The sequence below is a fragment of the Pteropus medius genome, unplaced genomic scaffold, assembly GCF_902729225.1.
Source record: "Pteropus medius unplaced genomic scaffold, Ma_sr-lr_union100, whole genome shotgun sequence".
Lineage (NCBI taxonomy): Eukaryota > Metazoa > Chordata > Mammalia > Chiroptera > Pteropodidae > Pteropus > Pteropus medius.
In genome coordinates this window covers 5,159,602-5,167,717 of record NW_024342469.1, presented here as the reverse complement: position 1 = coordinate 5,167,717, position 8,116 = coordinate 5,159,602, and positions in this window count along the sequence as shown.

The following is an 8,116-nucleotide window of genomic DNA, read 5'->3' as shown; positions in this document are numbered from 1 at the left end:
CCTGCCTCAAATACCTTTCCTCGCTGCGGGTTTCCCTAAGCCTGAGCCCACCCCCTCCGCCACCAGGAGACATATGAGTTGCTTCCCCATCTGGCCGCTCACCACAGCCCCTGTCCTTGCTTCCAGCAGGCACTGACACGGGGACAACAATTATCTGCAGACTGGGAGCCTTATGCCCTTGGCATCCTGGAGCCCAGCACCGGGCCAAGCCGAATGGGGTAGGGGAAAGGTGTCTGCCGCGTGTCTGGAGTGGCGGAAGGAGTGGGGGGCACGGTGAGGAACGCAGCATGCTGGCACTTGGGGGAGGCAGGGGGGAAGGTGGCTGAGTTTCAGCACCTGCTAAGTGCTCCACCTCCTTTCCCCATCAACCCGCAAGATAAATGTTATGATCCCCATTGCACAAAGGAGAAAATTATACCCCCAAGAGACAAAGCAACGTGCCCAGGACCAGGGCAGGTATGTGGGGCTGGCATTCCCCCCATCTTCCACTGTGGCCCCCAATGGTGGCAAAATGGGGCTCAGTTTCTGTCCTTTGCCCAAGGTGTCCCCCCTCCCCCAGCCGCCTTGGACGTGAATGATGGAAGCCAGAAGATCTCTCCCACCGACACCGGGAGTGCTGGGAGGGCTGCAGGCAGGAATGGGGACCGCCCACCAGGTGGGGAAGACATATGAATGCAAGACGGTTCCCACCGGCTGGGGGGCGGAGGGGGACCCCAGTGGTATTGACTGTTGATCCATCACTATGATACATGATCGCATATGTCACAGTAAGACACAGATAATCTGCTTCACGCTGTTTCTGAGCTCCTGGGGGGAGCAGGTTGTCTAAGCACCTCGATGCCATGGTGATAGACGTCACGTTAATGCTTCTGCGCACGGAGGGAGTGTTTTAGAGGCGTCGTCTGTGCCTCTAGGAGTCTTTTTACGATTTGGCTTTGGGAGGCGGCCAAGTGCCAGGCTGCCTCGGAACACGGACACGGCACCGTCTCACCTGGGCTGCTCTGCCTCTGCCCCCCGCCCTCGGAGCCCTCACACTGCAGCCCATGCTCCAGTGTGCAGCCCTGAGCCCCGGAACTTTGCTGCCTCTGGACCTGGATCCTACCTACGGCCTCTAGACTGCCTGAGGCCTCCTGACTCCTTCTTCACCTCTGATGCCCCTGTGCCGAGCACAGAGCCGGCACCTAGGATGTGATCGATAAACACCGGTGCCGGAATGAATAGGTCTGAGGGGTAAAGTGCCTTCCTCCTAGGCTTACTGTGAAGGTGGATGCCTAATATTGAGACTGGGATGGAGTAGGCTCCCAAAAAGCCTCAGAAGGATGGCAGGACTCTGGGGTGGGGTGGGCTCACACCCTCCCCAGGCAGGCTCCTAGGCCGTAGAGCACAGACGTGACTGGAAAAGTAAAGGCCATGGCACCTTGGGTCATCGTGCAGTTTCTGAGCTGCTGGGAGCCACGCAGCCTCCTGGGGAGAGGCACAGACGGGCCTCGGGTGGGGCGCCAGCCGGCCAGGCTGCGCTGTCAGGGCCTCAGGAGCCAGGGGGACGGGGACGGGCCCACGGCACATTCGGAAACCTCCTTTCCGTCACGACGGTCCATCTCCCATCACCCAGGTGGGTGACAAGCAGTGAACTCACCGAACTTGGATCCATCGGCTCTTCCTCCCCAGGCCCTTGGTGGGAACCGTGAATAAGTGGGTGAAATAAGGAGTGGAGGATACTGGCCCCGTTGGCCTCCCCAGGGGGCAGCCTTTCGGCCCCCAGCAGAGACTGCAGGCAAGTCCCTGGGGGACAGCGCGTTTCGGCACTTGCTCTCGTCCAGTCGTCTGCCCCGCCCGTCCATCCATCCATCCGCCCATCCCTTCCCATTTTGCTGAGTGCCTGTTTGCACCAGGCACTGGCCTCAGCAGAAGGATGTGGAAGTGACAGACCCCAGCCTCGAGGAGCCCCCGTCCAGGACAGGAGAGCAGTGACTGGGCACAGCCTAGCAAGAACAGCAGTTCAGAGCCGTTACCGGCACGACACTGTTCAGACGCTTTTAATCGACAGATCGATCTACTCCTCCCCGTAATCCCGCGAGGTGTGTACTATGACGCCTCCATCTTACAGACGAGGACACTGAGGCACAGGGAGGTTAAAATGAAATTTGCCCAGAGCCACATAGCTAAGAAGCGTGTCCAGGGGAAGCGACTCTGGGGACAGCCCCAGCCTCCGTGCTCCTAACCTCTGCTCCCGCCTACCTCAAAGGTAGGAGTGTGTACACAGCAAAGAGGAGGACTCCAGGGAGGAGGTGGCAGCCCTGACGGAGGAGGAAGTGGGGGAGGACCGATGTCCCCTGCAGTCCTGAGGCGCCTTGTCCACATGACGACTAAAGCCATCTAAACCGGACCCCAATTGCTGGCCCGTTTGCAGATTAGTTCCCACCTATACTTATTAAGCACCTACTGTGTGCCAGGCAATGGAAGCACAAAACATGAGACACGATTTTGCCCTCATGGCTCTCCCTGTGTAGGGAAGAAACCGGAACCCCACACAGGCCCGCAACTGCCGGGGGTGAGGGAGCGAGCGAAGGTGCGTGAGCCAGTGAGTGTGAGGCCCGGGCCTGGCCGCGTCCGCTTCTGATGCTCCGTTGTCCACGTCCCCCTGCCCCCCACCCCCGCCCGGGATGCAAGCAGATGCACAGGAAGCAGAAGTGCCCTGGGAAGGGGCCTGTTCTCCTCCCCCTGCCCACTGTGGGAAGTCACCTCCTTCCTCCCCACAGGCTCCAGCACCACGAGGAGCCCACCAGGTGGAGGGGCCCCTTCATAATGCCCTCTGCAGTGGCCAGTGCCTGAGATCCAGAGCACCCCTGGTCCACTCTCCACCCCGTCCTCGGGTGCCCACTGCCTGAGGCTCCAGGGGTGGATTGACCGGCTCCTTCCACGCCCTCCCTCAAGGACCGCTGTGTTGGAGGGCAAACCCCCGCCCCTCCCAGCAACACCCAGGTTTGCCTTCGCGGTCCCCTTTCTGTACCACGCAGCAGTGGGCAGCTGGGTGGCACTGACCCCACTCGCTCTGGGAAGGGAACTGACCACTAGGCCCGGGCCATGGTTCGGCCCTGAGAACCAGCCGCGACCCAGTTGAGGGAGACCATCCAGCTGTGGGCTGGCCCGCGGTGTACCAGCTTCTCTCGGGAGGGAGTGAGCTCTCTGTTACTGGAGGTGTGCAAACCCACCCAGAAGCTACGCACCCTACACGCGGCTGCGAGCTTCCTGCCCAGGCTGGAAAGCTGACCTGGCCCATCTCCAAAGTCCTTTCTCAGCCCCGGCCGCCCCGTATTTCTTCCTGTTCATTATTTGTTTCAGGTATTGCCTACTTCAGTCCTCAGAAATCTGGGGGTGGTGGTGGCCGTTACTGCTCCTATTTTACAGACGAGGAAACTAAAGTCCAGAGAGTGTGAGCCACCTGCCCAGGGCCACACGGTGAGTAAGCACCAGCACGAGCCGTTCGCCCGGCCCCCCCGGGAGCGCTGGTGTTACAGTCCTTATCCTACAGACTTAGTGAGGGAGAAAAACAGAGTACGTGGCCTGCTCGGGGTCACGGAGGGGACCAGAGGCGTACCAGGGACCAGGGTCCAGGGTTTTCCTGTTGACCATATACCCAGAGTTAGAGCCGACTCTCCTCGCTTCCGTGGCGCTAGCGCCCCCTCCCAGCCCCTACTACGCTGGAAATAGTCCCGAAGACCTGAAGCAGCAAATGTGGCGTCATCCTCAGCATTTATACCGTGCTTGCCACGTGCCAAGGCCTGTTAGGTACGAATGCGTCTCTGATTGACAAGCAGGAGGCCATCACTGGAGGTCCTCTGTAGCAGGCACCAGAGCCTCAAAGTTTTTGCACTAATGGTGCCACCTCCTTCCCCTCCCTGCCACAATGAACAGCCCCTACCCCCCACCCCGGCTGTCCTGTGTCAATGGCGCCACCTGGTGGCCTGCAGGAATACCCTTGCCTGCAACGTCTTCCTCCTCGGATTGCTTCTTTCCCCACCAGGTATCTCTGGCTGCCCAGCAAGGCCAGGCCAGGGGCTCACGAGGCCACATGAGAAAGTGGTAGGGGTAGGGGTGGGGTCAAGGGCAAGCCGGCCCAGGAACGTGCTGAGGGAACACAGCTCCTCTCTGTTCTAACAAGCCGTTGTGGCTGGGAACACTTCCCAAACCCCTCCTGGGGAACCATCGTTGGAGCCAGGGATTGGCTACCAGGCAAACCGGTCCCCTTGCCTTGCAGTGACAACCTTTCCGGGCAGGGCTCCCCATAGTGAGTTCAGCCAGTTAAGGAGACGATTAGCCTCCCGTGAGGCTAGTTCATGCATTGTCGCCCCACAGTTCTACGGTTCTATGGGGCAGAGGGGTGCGTGTGGCAGCTGCTAATTATTCAGATTCCTGGCCTCACCCCAGAGATTTAGCTCCAGGAGGCTTTGGGAGGCCAGGGGATCTGGATTTTAACAGACCCTGGTTCTCACACTTGAGAAACCGCCCAAAGCACTTTCGGAGGCAGAATCCCTAGAGGCTGTGGGCCTGGTGATGGGCAGCCTGGCCACCGGCCAGGGAGAGCCCTTCAAAGAGATTTGCTCCTTCCTCTCTCCCCACTCGAAAAGCCAGCATAGTGTCCTGGGACTCTCGAGCAAGTGTACGGATTGGATGAGCCGTTGGAGCGACAGAGGTGAAGGCCCTTTGCGAAGAATAAGGTGATGGCTGGAAGCAGCTGCCCTGCCATAAACCTTCACTGAGCGCCTCTCCTTGTAGGTTTCTTTCTGAGGGGCTTGGGGGATTCACAAAGAAGGACAAGGGTCTGGCAAGGGGAGATGGGGCAGGTACAGCTCCCGATGGCGTGTCGTTATGAATGAAGGTCTATGGAGGATGACAGTTCTGGGATGAGCCAGCAGGGGTCCCTGAGGAAGGGGCAGGAGAGGGAGGACCTCCAGGCAGAGTGGAGTATGGTCTTGGATCTGGCCCCATTAAGGCTCCAGAGGCAGGTGCAGGGGCTGGTGGTGGCAGGGGACTCTCCCAGGGACTGCCACCAGCTCCGCGCATCTCCTGCTCCCCTCTCTCCTCTCTGCCCAGCAGGTTCCTTCCCACTGCCCTGGGGCTGGGCCGGCTCCCTCAAACCCCCATGAGAAACCTGGGTCACAGTCCGGAGGCCTTAGGTTCGTAGACGGCAAAGAACCCAGGCCAGTGCCTCCGATCCCCGTCGGGGTCCAGAAGCCCCTCCAGTGACTCACGAGAAACTTTGAGTCACCTGTTCCTTCATTCAACAAACCTCTCCGGGGCATTGCTCAGGGCCAGGCCCTGTCCCTACACACTGTCCATCTAGGGCAGAGCGTGACACCTGCACGTCTAAGCCACAGTTTGGCGGGAGCCCAGCGTGATGGGGACACGAGCCTAGAGCAGGCTGAGCCTGCCGTGGAAGCCGAGGCCACAGCACTCACGAAGGCTTGGTGAGAAGCTCCCAGGACTGGAAGAGAGAGGGCAGGCGGCTGGGGCAGGAGAGGGGCCCCCGGGGACCCGGGCTGGGAAGGCCTCCCTCCTCCCACCCTCTCACAAAACCACCTTCTGCCTCCAGTGTCAACAGTCAGATAATTAAACCCATTTATTTTTCTGATAAAAAAAAATTACTGGTATTGCAACTAGTATCCATTTCTACTGTTTCCCCCTCATGCGCGCAGCTGTTCGGGGCACAGTGGCTTCAGCAGCTTCCTGGCCGCCCTGGGAGCCTGGCCTCACTGACGGTACACGCGGTTTCTGAGTGGAAAGTCTTTCCCCCGGAAGGCACCCCGTTTGGAAGTTAAGTGACTTCCGCATTCACCGGAGTGAAACCTCACTCTCCACAAACTTCCCTCGACACTGGAGAGACACCACCGCCTTCATAGGACCAGAAACCTTCAAGAGATTGGCAAGAACCACAGTCAGTTCTTTGTCCGGATAGAAAAAGCTTAAAAATCAGCTGAGTCTCGCCCTTCGCATCTTCCGATACTTCCACCGGGTCACAGCAGAGGAGCAGCAGCCAGAGGCCTTAGGGCTTCACTCAGCAGCCTCCGCCCCTGGAAACTCCCCACCTCTGCTGAGGACCAAAGGAAAGTGTTTTCAGGCATTTTTCATCTGACTTGGGCCAAAGGACCCGCAAGCAGCAGCCGCCTTCCTGGCTGGGAGCCGGTGTCTGAGTCACGGCTTCCCTGTGCCCCGCCGGCCATGACTTTTCCTTTCTTCTCTTCCCAAGACTATCTGCTGGTCCTGTGTCAGCACCTTCTGGAAGATGAGACGCATACGGGCCATGGCCATCCCCGAACTGCCCGTGGGACCCAGGCCGGGCTCCTTGCGGGATGCAGCCGACCTCAGAGTGGGCAGGAGGCCCTTGGTCCCTGGCCCAGGGCCTGGACCTCGCTCCTCACTCACAGCCTTTCTGCCTCCTCTGACGCCCCTCCCCCACCGTGGGGAACCGACCGCTGCTGGGCCTGGGTGGTCTGGGGGTGTGGGGAGGTGAGGGCCCAAGGAGCAATGGAAACTCATCTCCGCCAGATGTTGGGCCCCATCTATCCTCTCAGCCACCCTGCCAGGCAGGTTCTATCAGAGATGAGGAAACAGGTTCAGAGAAGAGAAGTCACTTTTCTAAGGCCACACAGCCATCGAGGGCAGACCCGGGGTTTGAATCCCATTCTGCCTGCGCATGAGCACTGCCTTCTGACAGTCTTTGGGGGGATCTGCGCTCCTGGGCTAGACTGAGAGCTCTCTGCAGCCGTGTCTCCCCCCCAGCCCCTCACCTGCTCTACCTACGGCAGCCCCTACTTCCCAGGTGGTGACACCTGCATCTTTGCAGGTGCTCCCGCCAAACACAGGGATCTCCTGAACGAACGAACAGACAAGCAGGAAACTGAGAGAAGAGTCCCTTAACACCCAGGCATAAAGGGCCCCATGGCGACTTCCAATCAAATTAATAAGAGGTAGATAGGGCTCCGCTTACAGACTTGTAGGAAGTAGATGTCAGAATCTGGAAAACAATCTGGCCCACCTTAGGAAAGAACCGGCTGGCATGCAGAACTGTAAAGCGACAGGGAAGTTGGCCTCACAATGGAGTTCGCCCTTAATTCAAAGGGGGCCCGGGGTCAGGGCTCTGTGCAAAGTGCCGAGGACACGGAAGAAACAAGACTCCGCCTCGCGCTTTCCCTTTCTTTCCTCTGGGCGGGCAGCGGGCAGGATCTGAGATCCCTATGTCACAGACATCTTCCCAGGGACACAGGTGTGACAGCCGAGGGGGAGGGGAGGGGACTATTGAACAGCCCCGGGGGCCAGGGGTGAGCGGGCCGAGGCCACAGCTGTGCCTCTGGGCCAGGTGAGGAGGGTGGGAGCAGGAAGCCTTGGCTGCTTGGGGAACGTGGGGAGGAGCGAGGGGGAACCAGGAGGTGAGGGAGGGTGGGGGACAGGCTCAGTGGGCTGTCTGGGTCGCTGCCCCTCTCCACAGGGGTCTCCCCCTCCACTTTCCCTCTTTCCCCTCTTCCCCTCCCTCCCTTTCCGGTCTTGTTCTGCCCGTGAAGGGAGCAGCCCCAGCCCTGGGCCCTGGACATACAGACTTCCTCGGAGTTTGCACCCCAGGCCCTTCTCCGGGTTCCCAGGCAGGTCTCTGTCCTTCCCACAGGTGGGGACAGGGGTTTGTGGCCACAGGCTTCCTTTCTCCTTAGTCCTGTTCATTCCCCCAAGTGGCTTCCAGACCCTTCCCCATGGAGGGCTCCTCCTGCTGTAGCTCCCTGGTGCCCAGTGTGACATGGCCCCCTCCGTCATTCTGGACAGACGCCTCTTTTTGGGTCCCCCATTTCCTCCAAGTTGGGGGTGGGGCCGACCAGCTGCTGGTTGGCCATCTGCTATACCCCGCTATGCCCCGGGAAGCCCTTCCTTCCCCTGGGGGTGTGGGAGCCACTCGCTACATGGGTCCTTTTTCTTGGTTATCCATGATGCTGACTAATGCGTACTTCCCATATGGCTAAGCCTGAGCCCCTCCCTTCCCTGGAGAGACCCATCGGGTGACCTGTAGGGACTCGGACTGCTTTACCAGACCCCCTCCCTGTCCCCTGCATCCCACTCTTATACCAACCCC